Source organism: Leucoraja erinacea, chromosome 22 (assembly GCF_028641065.1).
Source record: "Leucoraja erinacea ecotype New England chromosome 22, Leri_hhj_1, whole genome shotgun sequence".
Taxonomy (NCBI): Eukaryota; Metazoa; Chordata; class Chondrichthyes; order Rajiformes; family Rajidae; genus Leucoraja; species Leucoraja erinaceus.
Window position 1 is genome coordinate 24153295 of NC_073398.1, and position 16427 is coordinate 24169721.

A 16427-nucleotide genomic window follows, 5' to 3' on the forward strand; every position below is an offset into this window, starting at 1 on the left:
TGGATTTATTGTTACTTACATGTTTTGTCAAATCTAATGTTGTTTTATGTGGCTTTTAATTTTATTAAAAAAAGGGAAGCTCAACAAGATCTCAACTATTCCTGCAAACCGACAAAATATGGAGTAAATTGTTACGTTCAATACCCAAATTGTGGATTTGCAAGTGTGCCATCAACTCGAGTGCCACAAGAGATCATATTTACTTTGTTTTGAGTTAAGAGTCTAGATTTTGCAGAGAAAGTTCCTTCCAGAAGAGAATGCATACCTACCTCCTGAGGTTAATTCTCTAAGATGAACAGTTGAGCTGTGCTGTGAATATTTTGTACATGCACAGCAACAAATTCAACAGGCGAAAGTTTGAAATCTAGGTTTGTTCTCCTTTCCAGTGATTGGATTTTGTATTGTTACAATTGTCAATGTTTTATGTTGTCTTTATGGCTTTTAATATCACAAAGGGAATATTTCACATCACATGTCAGTATGTTATACAAGTTGCGTATCTTGGTTTGTCACTCAATATTTATGTAACCACACTGAACTCTAATATTGGTCTCTGGCGATTTGTCTTATTGATTTTTGCTTTTAAATATACCAACTTAGAGATCAGCCTACCTCAATGTATTGTGAAAATGTGTATTACTAGACTTGTGACGTCTTTGGACAAATATTGCAGCTTACTCGACTGATAAAAGATTAGTGACTGTTCAAGATATAAAGGGCAAATGTATTACAGAATTTAAACATTTGTGGTTTTATTACAATACACGTTTGCAATAATCACCTTAATTTTCCAGAATTAAATTAACTGGTCTTAATGTAGCAGCTATATTTGCACCTCTAAAAACTTTATCTAATTAAGCAAAATGCTACAGTCAATAGTTAATTTAAAGGCAAAGTGCATATCAGACTAGCAACACTTCAAGAGATGTTGTTATAGTAGATGGAAGACACTAAAATTTGTGTTTCTAGTGGTTCATTGGGGATTAGCACCAAGAAATAGTCTACAGGCATCCACGTGATAGTATGCAGGAACAGAAATATGTATCAGACATTTTGTCTATGAATATTGTTCAGCAATTCAAAATACCACAATGTGCAAACTTCAATGACATTTGGAACAGATGAACCTGTCAATGTTTGTTGCATAACATTTGGGCTGATTTTAAGCTTAAATTCATTTGTGTATGTGCCATTTACCTGTATGCCTTTACAGTGGCAGCTATAAAAATTGCTCTTTCGTCCTTGTAGCATGGTGTGTCAAGTTACTTATGTTGCAGATATCTTAGAGGCATCAAAACCCAAACCTATGCTTAATCTTTTACTGTTGTTCCATATCATATACCCACTTTAATAATGTGGGGCACCTTTGGATCTTCATCCAAGGACAAAACATTAAAAATTTGAAGCATAAATATTGTATCCAGATTTAGTAGTCTTAACTCTTATCCCAGCAAGTATTGACAAACATCTTCAGTTGGAGAAAAAGTAATTAAATAATTTGTAACCACCCATGGATTTTACCATTACCTTAAAAAAGTTAAAAATAAAAATCAGCAGCATTTTAGAATCATTTACATAACTGCTTTCATCTAATCTACCACTAGCCAACAGTTTTCTCATTTAGATCAACCAAATACCTTTTGCACATCCAATTTCTCAATGCAACTGCCTGAAATCCAAAAAGGTTTATTGAACCACAGTGATAAATAGTGATAAATATTGAAAATTATGTTTCTTCCAAATGCTGTGTGGTTATATTTCAAATCATTCTTTGAAATATAAATTTCTAGGATGCAACACGACCTGCAATTCTGGAAATACAAATCATTTTATGTTCATAATATTATTCTAGAGGTCATGTGAACAATTCAGAATTTAATTAGGGGAGAGTACTGGACCATGTTGCATTAATCTGCTCAAAATATCACTTGCATAAATAATTAAGATTTAAAAGTGCATTAATGTATTTTTTTAAAACAAGGTTTCAAAGTTGTGCACATTCCTTGTCCCCGTCCCAAATTAGGAAATATCTACTGCTAAAATCTAATGCTGCGGACTGCAATGTTCTTTGCTCAATGCCCCTTTTCCCAGTGTTTTGTTGAAAGTAATGCTGTGGATGAAATTGTGGCGTATTACTTCCTAAATTGTTGGTATTTTTTAGTGTAGGGGAGAAGCCAGCAATTGTACACCAACCTTCTCTTAACAATCGCCCAGCAACTCCCTGGTCTCAAAAAAATGGAATATAGATAGTGTCTCCTCCTAGAGCCTTCAATTAGAAGTGTATTCAGAATCTCTACACTGGGTGGAGAGAAAACAAGGAAAGAGCCTGTCATTCAGTCCAATTTTCGGAATACAACTGTACATGCTGCAATTGTATACCAATTTCACTTGGATTGTGAATTCAGGACAAGAGATTCTTTTAAATGTCTTTCCCCCTCTAGTTTAAAAAAAAATTATATATAAAAGGTCCTCACTATATCCAGTTGTCAAGCATCCAACACTGGTAATCTAAAAGCCCTTTCAGAATTTTCATTTAAAGAAAAACATCAGGTGTGTTAAACCTGGCAATCTACTGTTTTACCTGTAATCTACTGTTACTGCACTAAATTAAATTAATCTATTACACATCTATTAGACCACTGGAAAACCTCAGTCCAGGTATTTATAGAAAAAGAAACAGTACAGGTTCAGGTCAAAAACCCTTCCCCAGTTCAGACAAAGAACTAGCAAGGTATACAAAGATAGTGGTGGACGGATGAATAGGTAGGTCAAAGAACACAGATTCCGTACTCTGGGTAAAAGACAATGCATTCATCCTATCCATTCCCCTCATGATCTTATACACCTCTCGATCACCCCCTCCCTCCTCCCCCCCCTATAACTCAAGACCTCAAGTCCTAGCAACATCCATATAATCTTCTCTGCGCTCTTTCCAGCTTAACATCTTTCCTATTGCAAGGTGACCAAAACTGAACACACCACTCTCCAACATCTTGTACAATAGTAACACATCCCATATTTTATACTCCAATACCCGGACTGATAAAGGACAATGTACCAAAAGCCTTCCCGACCCGTTACACCAATTTCAAGAAACGCTAATCACGCTCCTTGATCATTCTGCTCTATAACACCTCCCAGGGGCATTCACTGGGTAGGTCATGCCCTGGTTGGACTACCCAAAACATAACACTGATCTGCATTAATCATTTCTTGGCTCACTTGTCCAACTGATCAAGATCCTGCTGCAATTTGATAACCATCTTTGCTAGCTACGATACCACTAAGCACTAACATTTGAAACTTGCTAATTATCTCTTCTGCATTCCCATCCAAATAATTGTCATAAATCACAAACACAATGGGCCCAGCATCGATCCCCGAGGTACATCACAAGTCAAAAGCGCCCAGTCCAATAAAATCCCTTCAGCTTTCACTCTCGGCTTCTTTCCATGAAACCATGTTGCTAGTTCTCCATGGAAGCCATGCAATCCAATGTTCCAGAGCAGCCTATCTTGCAGAAACATATCAAATGCCTTGCTGAAGTCCATATTGACAGAGTTCTTTCCCTTCGTCAACCCAAAGCAAGCTCGCAAAGTAAAATGACCTGCAGTATTTTTGTATTTGTTGGATATCCTGAAATAGGGACTGACGCCGAGCATGATGCCGAGGGGATCAGTACAGGATGAGTGGGGGGGGAAATCTGCACAGAATGAATGGGGGGGGGGGGGGGGGGGGGGGGGGGGGGGGGGGGGGGATCAGTACAGGATGAATGGGGGGGGGGGTAGATCAGTACAGAATGAATGGGGGGGGGGGGGGGGGGTGGCAGGTTTATCAATGTGAGATGTGAGAATTGAATGGAGGCATGAATGCTCACGAATGACGATACCACGGTAGTAGGACTGATCAGCGACAACGATGAGTCAGCCTACAGGGATGAGATCCAGCACCTGACCACCTGGTGTGCCGACAATAACCTCATCCTCAACTCCAAAAAGACGAAGGAGATTATTGTCGACTTCAGGCAGACCAGAGGAGGCAGTCATACCGCCATCCATATCAACGGGACTGAGGTGGAGCGCGTCTCCAGCTATAAATTCCTCGGAGTGCATATCTCGGAGGACTTGTCCTGGTCCCTCAACACCTCCAAGCTGATCAAAAAGGCACAGCAGCGCCTTTACTTCCTTAGGAGGCTCAAGAAAGCCCACCTGTCCCCCCAGATCCTGACCAACTTTTACCGCTGTACCATAGAGAGTATCCTGACCACCTGCTTCACGGTATGGTACAGCAGCTGCACCGCTGCGGACAGGAAAGCACTACAACGGGTGGTGAAAACTGCGCAGCACATCATCGGTGCCCCGCTCCCTGCCATGGATGCCCTCCACCGAAAACGGTGTCTGAGTCGGGCTGGGAAGATCATCAAAGACCCCTCACACCCCAACCATGGACTGTTTGCCCTCCTCCCATCAGGGAGGCGGTACAGGAGCCTCAGGTCACGTACCAGCAGGATGAGGAAAAGCTTCTATAACAACACAATCACACTGCTGAACTCGGAGTCCCGACGATAGATTTCTCTGGTCCCTCCGTCCCCCTTTGTTTAATCATTCTGTATTTCCTGATTATTCTGTATCTTCTCTCTTTCTATTTTTTTCTTGTTTTTTCTCTTTATGTACAACTACTACGGTCTGACGCAAAACTGCATTTCGTTGTACTGATACTTGTATTTGTGCGATGACATTAAAGTTGAATTGAATTGAATTGAATTGAATTGAATTGAATGGGGATCAGTGCAGGATGGAGAGGAGTGGTCTCAGGATAAGGGGGGGGGGTGGAGGGGGCGTACAAGACAGAGACCGGGGGGGGGGGGGGGGGGGGGGGGGAAGGGGCAGAGAAGGTGGGGAGGAAGGTAGGTCAGCGCTCCTCGGACAACATCCCTGTCCACCGCCAAAGGGGTAGACGGTTGGGATCTCCTCACCACCGCCTACCCTCCTCAGCCAGTAAACAGGAAGGTGCGGGGCCAAGCTGTGCAGCTCATAGATGCTATAAGATCTTTGGTGCAGCTGCTTCACACGGCGGAAGGAGGCCTCCACCTTCCTCCCGGCTTCAGCATGCGAGAGGGTTTGCTTTGAAAGCGTTTATCGCCGTTAGTGGATTTGCAAGCAGCGGCCGCTATCAGGGTGGGCGGGGTGCGGGAGGAGCCGCTGCTGAACGGGGGCCCCATCATTAGCTCCGACCCTTCATCACCACGCACCTAATATCTTTGCCCCGCACAACAGCCATTGCCGACACGAAACGTCATGTTCCTTTTCTCCAGATGCTGCCTGACCCGCTGAGTTCCTCCAGTTTTTTGTGTCTATCTTCAGCATAAACCAGTATCTGCTGTGCCAAATCGGGCAAAATGACTCTGCGATTAGGTTGCCCGGCGGCACTTTGGGTGATCATTGGCACCCGGGCAACTGCTAATTTCGAGCCCTGCCATACCTCTATTCACCCCACACCAGTTCTGCCATTTGTCTTACTGCCAAATATGCTTTTAGATGAATAAATTACCAAATAGCATGGCAGCTCATACATTTGTGTATATTTTTACAAGTGCAGGTCCAAAGACACGGATTGTGAACTGTGTTTAATATACAAGAACGCACCATGCTTTAAAATAAATTAATAACTCAGCTCTTGGAGTAGTATTTGGTTACTTACTGCAATTCTAGACAAAATAAATGTTGCCACATACCATGAGGAAAAACATAGAAAATAGGTGCAGGAGTAGGCCATTTGGCCCTTCGAGCCTGCACCACCATTCAATATAATCATGGCTGATCATCCCACTCAGTATCCTGTACCTGCCTTCTCTCCATACCTCCCGATCCCTTTAGCCACATTGGCCACATCTAACTCACTCTTAAATACAGCCAATGAACTGGCCTCAACTACCTTCTGTGGCAGAGAGTTCCAGAGATTCACCTCTGTGAAAAATGTTTTCCTCATCTCGGTCCTAAAAGATTTCCCCCTTGTCCTGGACTTCCCCAACATCAGGAACAATCTCCCTGCATCTAGCCTGTCCAACCCCTTAAGAATTTTGTAAGTTTCTATAAGAATCCCCCTCAATCTTCTAAATTCTAGCGAGTACAAGCTAGAATCCAGTCTTTCTTCATATGAAAGTCCTGACATCCCAGGAATCAGTCTGGTGAACATTCTCTGTACTCCCTTTATGGCAAGAATGTCTTTCCTCAGATTTGGAGACCAAAACTGTACACAATACTCCAGGTGTGGTCTCACCAATACTGTACAACTGCAGTAGAACCTCCCTGCTCCTATACTCAAATCCTTTTGCTATAAATGCCTACAAACTATTCACTTTCTTCACTGCCTGCTGCACCTGCATGCCTACTTTCAATGATTGGTGTACCATGACACCCAGGCCTCGTTGCATCTCCCCTTTTCCTAATCGGCCACCATTTAGATAATAGTCTACTTTCCTGTTTTTGCCACCAAAGTGGATAACCTCACATTTATACATATTATACTGCATCTGCCATGCATTTGCCCACTCACCCAGCCTATCCAAGTCACCTTGCAGCCCCCTAGCATCCTCCTCACAGCTAGCACTGCACCCCAGCTTCATGTCATCCGCAAACTTGGAGATGTTGCATTCAATTCCCTTGTCAAAATCATTAATATATATTGTAAATAGCTGGGGTCCCAGCACGGAGCCTTGCGGTACCCCACTAGTCACTCCCTGCCATTCTGAAAAGGACCTGTTTATTCCTACTCTTTGCTTCCCGTTTGCTAGCCAGTTCTCTATCCACATCAATACTGAACCCCCAATACCGAGTGCTTTAAGTTTGTATACTAATCTCTTATGTGGGACCTTCTGAAAGTCCAGATAACACATCCACTGGTTCTCCCTTATCCACTCTACTAGTTACATCCTCGAGGAAGTATTTAAACAGTTACATGAAAGCATTTACAATGTTTAATCCCAAATAATCCAATTTCACTTAAGGTTCTGTACAATTTTACTGCGCAAATCTCTGCAAGTTCAGTCAAAGTACTGAGAAAACCACACACTATTTCCTGCTTCAATTCACAGTTTTTCCCAGTAGGGGGGCACATATTCTTAAACTGAACGTGATAACCACCGTCTTGGCCATTCATCTTTGCATAGAATTCCTTTGGTGAGTTTCATGCTACAAAAAATTGACAAGAGGCATTTTTGGTAAGGAACAGGTGCAATTCAATGTTTCTGAGAAAATTCAAAAGTTATAAGTAATAAATTTGTTCAATTCGCTCAAGGTAGACACAAAATGCTGGAGTAACTCAGGACAGGCAGCATCTCTGGAGAGAAGGAATGGGTAACATTTCGGATCAAGACCCTTTTTCAGACCCGTCTCGACCCTCCTCAGAAATGCTGCCTGTCCCGCTGAGTTACTCCAGCATTTTGTTTCTACCTTCGATTTAAACCAACATCAGCAGTTTTTTCCTATTCAATTTCCTAGCAGCACAATAGGAAATTAAAATGAAATTTGCAGAAGGTATCAAACATGGAGATAGCCTGAACAATTACCTTAAAAGCACCAATCATAAAGGGTCAGTTTAAACAGATATTTGGGCCAAAGAGGATGAGTTGTGTTTCCTGGGTTCAACTATTCTTTGATAATCAGCACTGTTTATATCACCTAGATTGATTTTGGGCAGAAAGGGCTCGTCTTACAAGTGACAAAATCTGGCCCAAAAACAGAAAATCGCACTGAAAGCCAAAACAAACTATTCTACTTCTGGACACAAAGCTAAATTGGCCCTTTTAAAAAAAAATACCATTAATGGGATACTACATTTGACATTAAACTTTCCTACATGATGCCTTTGAGTCACATCTGTACTGCCATCAAATAGGGTCATGGCAGATTCTGCATCTTCACATACACCCTTACAAGATCTTCAGTTTCATCGAGAACATAATCGAAGACACTATGCAAGTACAAGCCAGACCCTACCCCTTGCCCATTGTACAAACACTTTATCCCAACTATCAGATCATCCAAATTGTTCCAACTTTCAGTACAAGAATATCTTTCCTCTATTAAGAAACAACACTGAAATATCTTGACATATCTGCCATGAAAATTGACTTTTGTACCCCTACACACCTTTTCACTTTCTGCTTGTTTGCAGTATCAGTGATCACGTTATCAACCCGAACAAAAGATCCCCATTCCCAGTCTACTAATTTTTCTATTCTTCCCTGTTCTACATCCTTCACCTTCCATTTTGGCCACTTGCTTGTTAAGTAGAAATATAAGGGCAGCTGGTTGATTGTCAGTTAATTATCCAAAATTGGCAGATTTAATGCTTCTACCGCAAGGTTGTAAACTACCCAAACGGAATAAGAGGTGTTCCTCCTGTTTGCATATTGCCTCACTGCGGCAATGGAGGCAGTCCTGGACAAAACGGGCAGTTTAGGAACACAAGATTTAAAATGGCTAGCAACCGGGAGATGCAGCAAGCCTTGGCAGACCGAGCACAAGCTTTTGGTGAAACAATTGCAGTCTAGTCTAAAGGCCACATTAGGAGCACAAAATGCAGTAGTTGAGGTTAGGAGGTGCACGTGAACCTCTGCCTCATCCGGAAGGACTGCTGGATGGAAAATATTTCATGGTTTGAATTCTGTAGAAATTATGATCTTGCAAGGAATTAAAATACTTAAAAAAACAGTAAGTAAATTAGATCGTTATAGGCTCTGCCTGGACAGATCGAAGCATCAAGAATATTTCAGTTGCATTCTTAAAAACTGCACAAAATAGCAAAGTGATATTCAAGTAATATCCATCTGTTAATTTGGAGTATAAATGGCACCTAGATGTGAAATTAACACCTATTCATGCTCATACTCGCACCAACCTTTTAATTACCCAACTCTTACCTAATGAGCTTAGAAAATACTGACATGTTGCATCCATTGGTTTCTTTGCACTCAAAGATACGTGTAGGCCACTAGGGCTCCCAAGCCTGCTCTCATGTTTAACATGCCCATGTTGAATCTTTGCCGACCATCCTCTTCTGTGCCATTTCCTTTACCCATAATTTCTTAATCTTCCAAATATTAATCTCCACAATAAACATATTCAATGATGCCTCTCAACATCCTCTGGGCCAGATAATGCAAGAAATTAACTACTTTAAGAACATTTCTAGATTGGATACATAGCCTCTTGGTTGTACAACCATATACCTAAAATTAGTTTGCCAAATCTAATTTGGACTCCTTCAAAAACAAGCAGTTTAAAAAAAGAATATGACAAAGCTGTGCACAGTATTCGAGGTTCAAGAAGGAACTGCAGATGCTGGAAAATCGAAGGTAGACAAAAATGCTGGAGAAACTCAACGGGTGTGGCAGCATCTAGGGAGCGAAGGAAATAGGCAACGTTTCGGGCCGAAACCCTTCAGTATTCGAGGTGTGGCCTGGAACCACCCTCCACAACTGTGATAAAACCTCCAAAATTCTTAAATTTCACAATAAAAGCAAATACACCATTTCTATTCTTAACTCTGATGGACCTGTCTGCTAGCTTTTCTTTCGCTGCTCATGCATTAGAACACATACATTTCTCCAAACTCCAGAAAAGAGACTAAGTAGGATGAATAGGACAAAAGTAGCAGGCACACCTTTCCAGAAGGGCAAACCAGAAGAATGACACAATTGTCAAGGGATTGGTCATACCAAAATGAAGCTGGTCTGGTGTCCAATTTCAGGAGAAAAAAGCAACTGCCCAATAACCCTAGAGTTCATCAATATTTGTAACATTAGTGAATGTGTGCTGAGAAACACTATACAATCGAGAAAGAAAATTCTACCGACTGCAAACTACCCTAAATCCACATGGAACAGGAATTCCATTTGACAACTGTGCCAAAGCAAAGTACAACCTTCATAGGGATAAACAAATGGGATGGACAGAATAGAAATCCAAACTAATGCAGTGCTGCACGAGTCACAAGTTTCAGAATCCAAGTACAAGAAATTGGCATTTGATTGAATAACCACAGGTCACTTGTGATTGTGAGTACTAAAGACCAATTGTCATCTAATCGTTTATGTATCCCCTAAAATAATGCTGCTACCACCAAGAGGAAAAAACAGTTTTACCATTCAAAGATTCAACTGGCATGTCAGACAACACAACCAACCAACCAACAGCAGCATTGTTTCCACAGTATCATGTGGCCCTTCAAGCCCACCATAATACCTGACATTTGGCCCTTGGCTTCTCTGCCAGAAAATGCTGGTTTGTCAGAATTATCAGGAACAAAGTATTCCTCCACAGAAAACATGACAGACGGCAATTTCACTTGGTTAGCTTACAACTCAATAGCAGGGACATTAAATTCTCCAGTTTTAAGTCATACTCCCTCCACAGTTCACACATAACCATCGCACAACACAACTTTAATGTAATTTAAGGCATAATGCTTTGTTTAATCTACTAGCAATCCATTGTTGAAGCAATGTACAGATGCAGCAGTGTCATTAATTGCCAATGTGTGTAGATACAGCATTTGCCAAGTATAACATATAACATAGAACAGCTATTCATAATTACCCTCCACTCTCACACTGTAGGCCTGCCCAAAATTGGAGGACACTTATCAATAGGTTTCCATTTGCCAATTACCTGGAATATCAGGACTACTGAAGGGAGAATCTTCACTACAGACTACAATAATTACAAATAGTAATTTCAACTAATTGTGCAACATCAACTCGAATATTAAATCTTACTAAACATTGCATGCTCATTGTGCAGTTTAACAGATACCTTCAAACTATACACAATCTAATTTAACCACATTTACAACAACTTGTCTAGTTTTCTTCAGGTCAACTGAAATAAAAAATTTCAAATACAAATCAAAATTTTCAAATATCCCCTTCTATCACAATTCACTTCCCATTCTACATATGAAAAAAGGCTCTCATTTTAGTTCGGATGGAGGCAATCCAATCAATTAAAACAATAACAAAGTGATCAGAAAATGTTGGAAACACTCTAGTCTAGCAGCACCTGTAGAAAGAGAAAAAAAGTTAACATTTCCAGGTCAGGGACCTTTTAAAACGAATGCAAACTATTTATAGAACAATGGAATAAATATGGTGCCTCCATAGAGCTACTAAATATGGTACTATATATAGTTCCGAAATTGAATGCAGAACCCAGCCTTATAAGCGGAGAAAGTTCGGTTTAATAACGATGCGGACGTTGACGAAAACTGGCTACAATTGAACATCACGACGAACTAGAAAACGCAAAAAAACGATTTGACCCATGTACAAAATCAAGACTTCAAAATGGAGACGACGAATTGTAGAAGAAGTGCTGAGAATCATGAGCAAAAATAAAAGTAACCGAGTAACTGAGCGTGTCAGGCAGCATCTGTGGAGGGAATGATTAGACATTTCCAATCGGGACCCTTCTTCTGACACTCTTTTATCAAGTTTCTACTTTAGGACCTCAAACTATTTTTGGAGATCAAAAATTAATAGCGAACTTTAAAAACGTCGTCACACAAAGATACGAAACCCCATGCACCTGTACATATTAATTGGGTGGGGTGCTTCAAAAACGTTTTCGCCTTAAACTAAGTGTCATGGAAACTACTGCTCAGACGTCAGTCAGTCCCACAACCTTATTATGCAGCAGAGGAATTTATCCCGATCACGTGGACTATCAAACGCGTAGGGTTAACCTGCGACAAACAACATAACTGTCGCCATCTTGTTTTGACGCAGATTCAAGGCACGATCACAAACTATTCTTATTATTAACTTTTCGCAGGGCGACACTGATGGCCTAAAAGTAGACCTGTGCAGTAGAATTAGTCCTTTCCGAGTGCTCCGGGTCGAATGCGGTCGGCAGGATTTTCCCCCACAGGAGAGCGCCAATCCTGCCCCATAATGGAGTCCATATTTATGAACGCCGTCCTGACCAGATATCTTGCGCTAGGCTCCACCTGCATGCAGTGGGAATAACGTCATTGACAGCCAATCTGAGGCCGGCATGCAGCTCCATGGCCAATGGCGAGTCTAGAAGGAAGTCACTCACAGAAAGACATCGAACACGCAACATTTATCTTTTTGACTGGAAAATGCGCCATTTTATAGAATTATTATACATAGATATAACAGCATCAACGTTACCCAAACGTTAAAAAAAAAAAAAAATGCACGCGCTTGACTCAACGCTAATACACAGTTTCACCTCTAACCACAAAGCAGTAGCACTTTACGTTAACCATGGTGATTTGGTTTCTTCAACGCGCTGCCACTACAGCCAAAAACGAAATGCCAATGCTACCAGGGGGCTCCTTCACCGCTTCTTTATACGCATGCGTGCTGGGCTCTCCGCCCTTCACCACCACCCGGCAAACCCCGTAGAACGACGTTCCGTAGCCGCCATTTTCCAAAGAAGGGGAGTAAATCGTACACAGAGATAGCAACAGATCCCACAGAGACTGTCTACAAAAACTAAAAACCTTTTTACTGCGGAATAGGATACCCTGCAATAGTTCCGCATTTATTCCTGTTTCTGAAGAAAGGTAGTTGAGTTTGAAATTACAGCCAACGCTGTGGTGTGATTAGAAATATAGGACTATTTGTATATTTACGTTGTGGTGGAGATTATATTGCATTGTTTTGGTTTGGCAAAACGAGTTTAACGGAGACTTTCTATCGGCTTGGTGGACCTTTCAGGTAAGACAATGTTACATGGCATCTGTCCAAGACGTTTTATGAGGAAATGTCTAATTTAAACTATATATACGCGTTGAGTCTGTGGCGACCGAGGTGGTAGGGTTGGTTACTGACTGACAACGCGAAATATGGCGGGTTAGGGAAACCGTTTTTTTAAATTCAGGGAATCACAGTCCACAACACCACTTCACAACACGATATGTATAAACGTAGGTGTATAGAATATGTTCGTGTAATATATATATATCATGGCAATCTATATGATTTTTTAGTGTCATATTTTGAGTCCCACCGTTCTTTAACTTTGGTTTTGCTGGGACTTTCATAAATAAACATTTCCGTTTTACTCCATTTTAGTTCTCAAGATGAAAAGATACGTCTATGCCATATGTTGTCTGTTTAGTACATACTGTCATCTCTCTAATTGTGACAGGAATTTAGCAAAGGCTAGAGATTTAAAAATATAGTACGTCGTTCACGCTAAAGTATTGCTTATATTTTTGCCCTTTTTTTCTGAGTGCTTCTTCAATAAATATCTACAGTACCGTTATTTAGTCAATATTAAACATTCTATTAAAATAGAAATCACGTAAAATAACTACTTTTAATATACAATTCAGGTAACGGATAACGTACTTCGAATTCGAGAGGGAAGATGGACCACTGCAAACGTGGAACCACAACATATTGGGGGAGGGTGGATTTGTTTATCTTAGGAATTCAAGTGCATTAGGATGGAGACGAAACTTTCTTTTGCACAATTCACTTTAGTTCTCATTGACAGTTTTTGTAAACACTTCTAAATTCTAAATAGGCTTCGGTGCGGAATCACAAAAATGGTTCCACCTTTTGGAAGGTTGGCAAAGGGAAGTTATTTTTTTAATCGTTTTTCTTAATATTTGTGATCAAAAGTGTTTAACAAAATCAAGATACATTACTTTCCAACTTTCTTCGTGATTTATTGAAAATGATATTCTTGACAGATCAACCTATGAGTACTTAAATCGATATGCTTTTCTTTTGGTACAGTCATATTTATCCTTAAACCCGTCGCTACTTAGTAAATAAGTAAAATGTGTTAAATGTTCCCAAAATGTCTCGGGAAAATTTGGCTATTATGAACATAAATGCTTAAAGTGTCCAAAGCAACTCTTTTGTCCTTTACGCTGTTAGGAAAAATGGCGGACAGTTGGTATTATAGTAAATCTAATCGACTTGAGTTCTCCACACCCCATGCCGTGTTCGTTTTGTCTACCTTAAGTCATTGTATTAATAGAAGCATATTATAAACATATCTAATAGGTTTACTATAAATTAGCCTCAACTTGTATTCCATTCTGAGGGTTTTAGAAATGTTTTTTTTAATTGCGAAGGTTTCGAAAAAAATGTTTCAGAATGTCATTCTGAAACTAGTCCAATATCTTCTGATATGATTACGTTAAAATTTTGTGTATTTTATTAACGATGTTTGTTTCATTCTTTAATGGTGAAAGTAAAAAGATAAGGGGGCTTAATGCTTAAAGGTGCCTTAAGTTGCAGGTGAAGGTGCTGTAGTACACTTGCAAAGTAATGTTCTGGGATTTAGTAATTGTAATAAATTGAAGTGGTCCATGTATTTATGTTTAGCCAGTGTGCCGAAATGAGCTTAAACAGAGCAAAAATATTTACCAGCAATCGCACAAGTGAAGATATTCAATCAAGGAAATTATTTTTTTGCCCCAAAAGTAAGGAAGTACGAGGTTGCATTTTTGACAGCTTGGGTTTGACAATGTTTATGTATCACATCTTGTTTTAATATAGTACAATGTCCTTTTTAATTGGATGTGCACGGAAGTATATATACAATGCGTTGAAATATTAATGGGAATGAAGACAGAACAGGAACTCGACAATCAAAAGTTCTTAGACACTATTTTGGATATGCATTTTTGAAGTAACATAAACTAATATCGATGATTCTTTAACTGCAGCTGTCCCCAAGTGCAACAAAAAAAACTGGTATAAATATGAAATTTTGTGCAGCACATTGTTATTTTTATCTTTAAAAAGGGGACTGCGGTAGAAACAAACCATATACAAGCAGGAAGTCTTAAATACCTTATAAAAACATGCAATAATGTCTCTGGTGAACAGGAAATGTTTAAAAAAAATTGAAATTAGATTAGTCTGTACTGGCCTGTGTAAATTGTCTCTTACACATGGTAATATATTATTTTTTACTTAATTAAACCCAAATGCAAGGCACATGTATGCCATTGGCTTCTATCTGGTTAAATTACAGTTTACATTTTAATTTTGTGTATGATCTGACTTAAAGAGAGAGAGAGAGAGAGAGAGAGATATCACATCTACCTCCTGTATGATGTCCAGACACCCATTTCTCATATTGGAAAACTGGTATTAATCATATTTTAGATAGTATTTTGTCATCCCTGGTGTGCTTGGTTTGGTACCATGCCACTGGTGCAGTTAGCCACCCAGCAAACTTGGAATCCCACTTACAATTTGATGGACTACTGGACCTTGCAGCATTGCTGTAAGTTAATGTTTGCATATCCTTCAGCTCCAATTAACATATTTAAATTTGCTGAATTATAAGACCAATAACTTATTTCTGTAACCAATTAAGAATAGCAAACAAAATGGAATAATCAAAGTATAGAACATAAGTTTTGCTCATGCACACTAATCTGTTTTGGCCACATTTGGTCTGTATCCTTCTACACCATGCCTATTTAAGTGCCCTTAATAAACGTTTCTTAAATATTGTGATTGAGTCGGATTCCTTAATCTCTTCTGGCAATGAGTTCCAGATATCAGCCATTCTGTATATTTAAAAAAAAATCCCTCAGATCTTGTAAGTGAACAGAACATTTTAGGGTTAAAGAAGCAGTCTCAGTAGATTTGGTTGAGGCATAGTCAAAGGATTGTGAATATATATAACAATTTTATACATATAACAGCCTGACAAAACCGCACAAATAACTATAAGCACCTTTAATTGAAGAGCAGCATAGTAAACATAATATGGATAACTCGGTGTTTAACTGCTTGAAAGAGAATCACACAACTTTATCCCATTTTCCGCGAAACATCCTAAATCTTGCAGGCCACGGTTCTTCAAGTGTAGAATAAATGGGTGATGAAGATTTCTCGCTCTACCACTCTGCTACCTTTTTAGTTGGAGGGGAAAATTTTTTTCTCTCTCCTCAAATACTTCCATGCCCTTTTAATCTACGCCCTTTGGTTTTGACCCTCCTTGTGGGATTATGCTTCACATTCTACACACCTCAATGAAGTTTTCTTTACTCTTCCACCTTGCCTTTGTCTTCTTTGCAAAGATGACAAACCTAGATTATCAATTTTTCTTGACTACAGCTTTCCAGCGTAGGCATCATTCTTCGTAAATAATGTCTGCATTCTTTCCTTTGCAATCCCATTGTATCTGGGCTAATAACTATTCAATTTTATATGTACAGATGTAAGTAAAATGTATAATTCAGTGGACAACAACTAACATAAATATTTATTAAACTGATAGACTATATATTGTTTATTATTATTTCTTTATACACTTGGATCAATGACCAGAATTAAAAGTTCACTACATAAGCCCTTTTTTCTTTACGTGGATATTTATAAGCATCTGCTTTCAAAATATTACAGAATAGGTTTCACG

General features: G+C 39.6%; 1 protein-coding gene across 7 annotated transcripts in view; it reads left to right on the forward strand.

The window, feature by feature from the left end:
• The first annotated feature begins 11665 nt into the window (after positions 1–11665).
• kmt2e (lysine (K)-specific methyltransferase 2E) overlaps positions 11666–16427 on the forward strand; it is a 98046-nt gene continuing 93284 nt past the window's right edge. For 2 of the 7 annotated variants that reach the window (XM_055653176.1, XM_055653178.1), the window contains exon 1: positions 11667–12748. The gene's annotated coding sequence lies outside the window, so the exon portion shown is untranslated. Of the gene's footprint in view, positions 12749–16427 lie in introns of all 7 variants that reach the window. The other 5 variants (XM_055653180.1, XM_055653179.1, XM_055653177.1 and 2 more) reach the window with 4 other exon arrangements.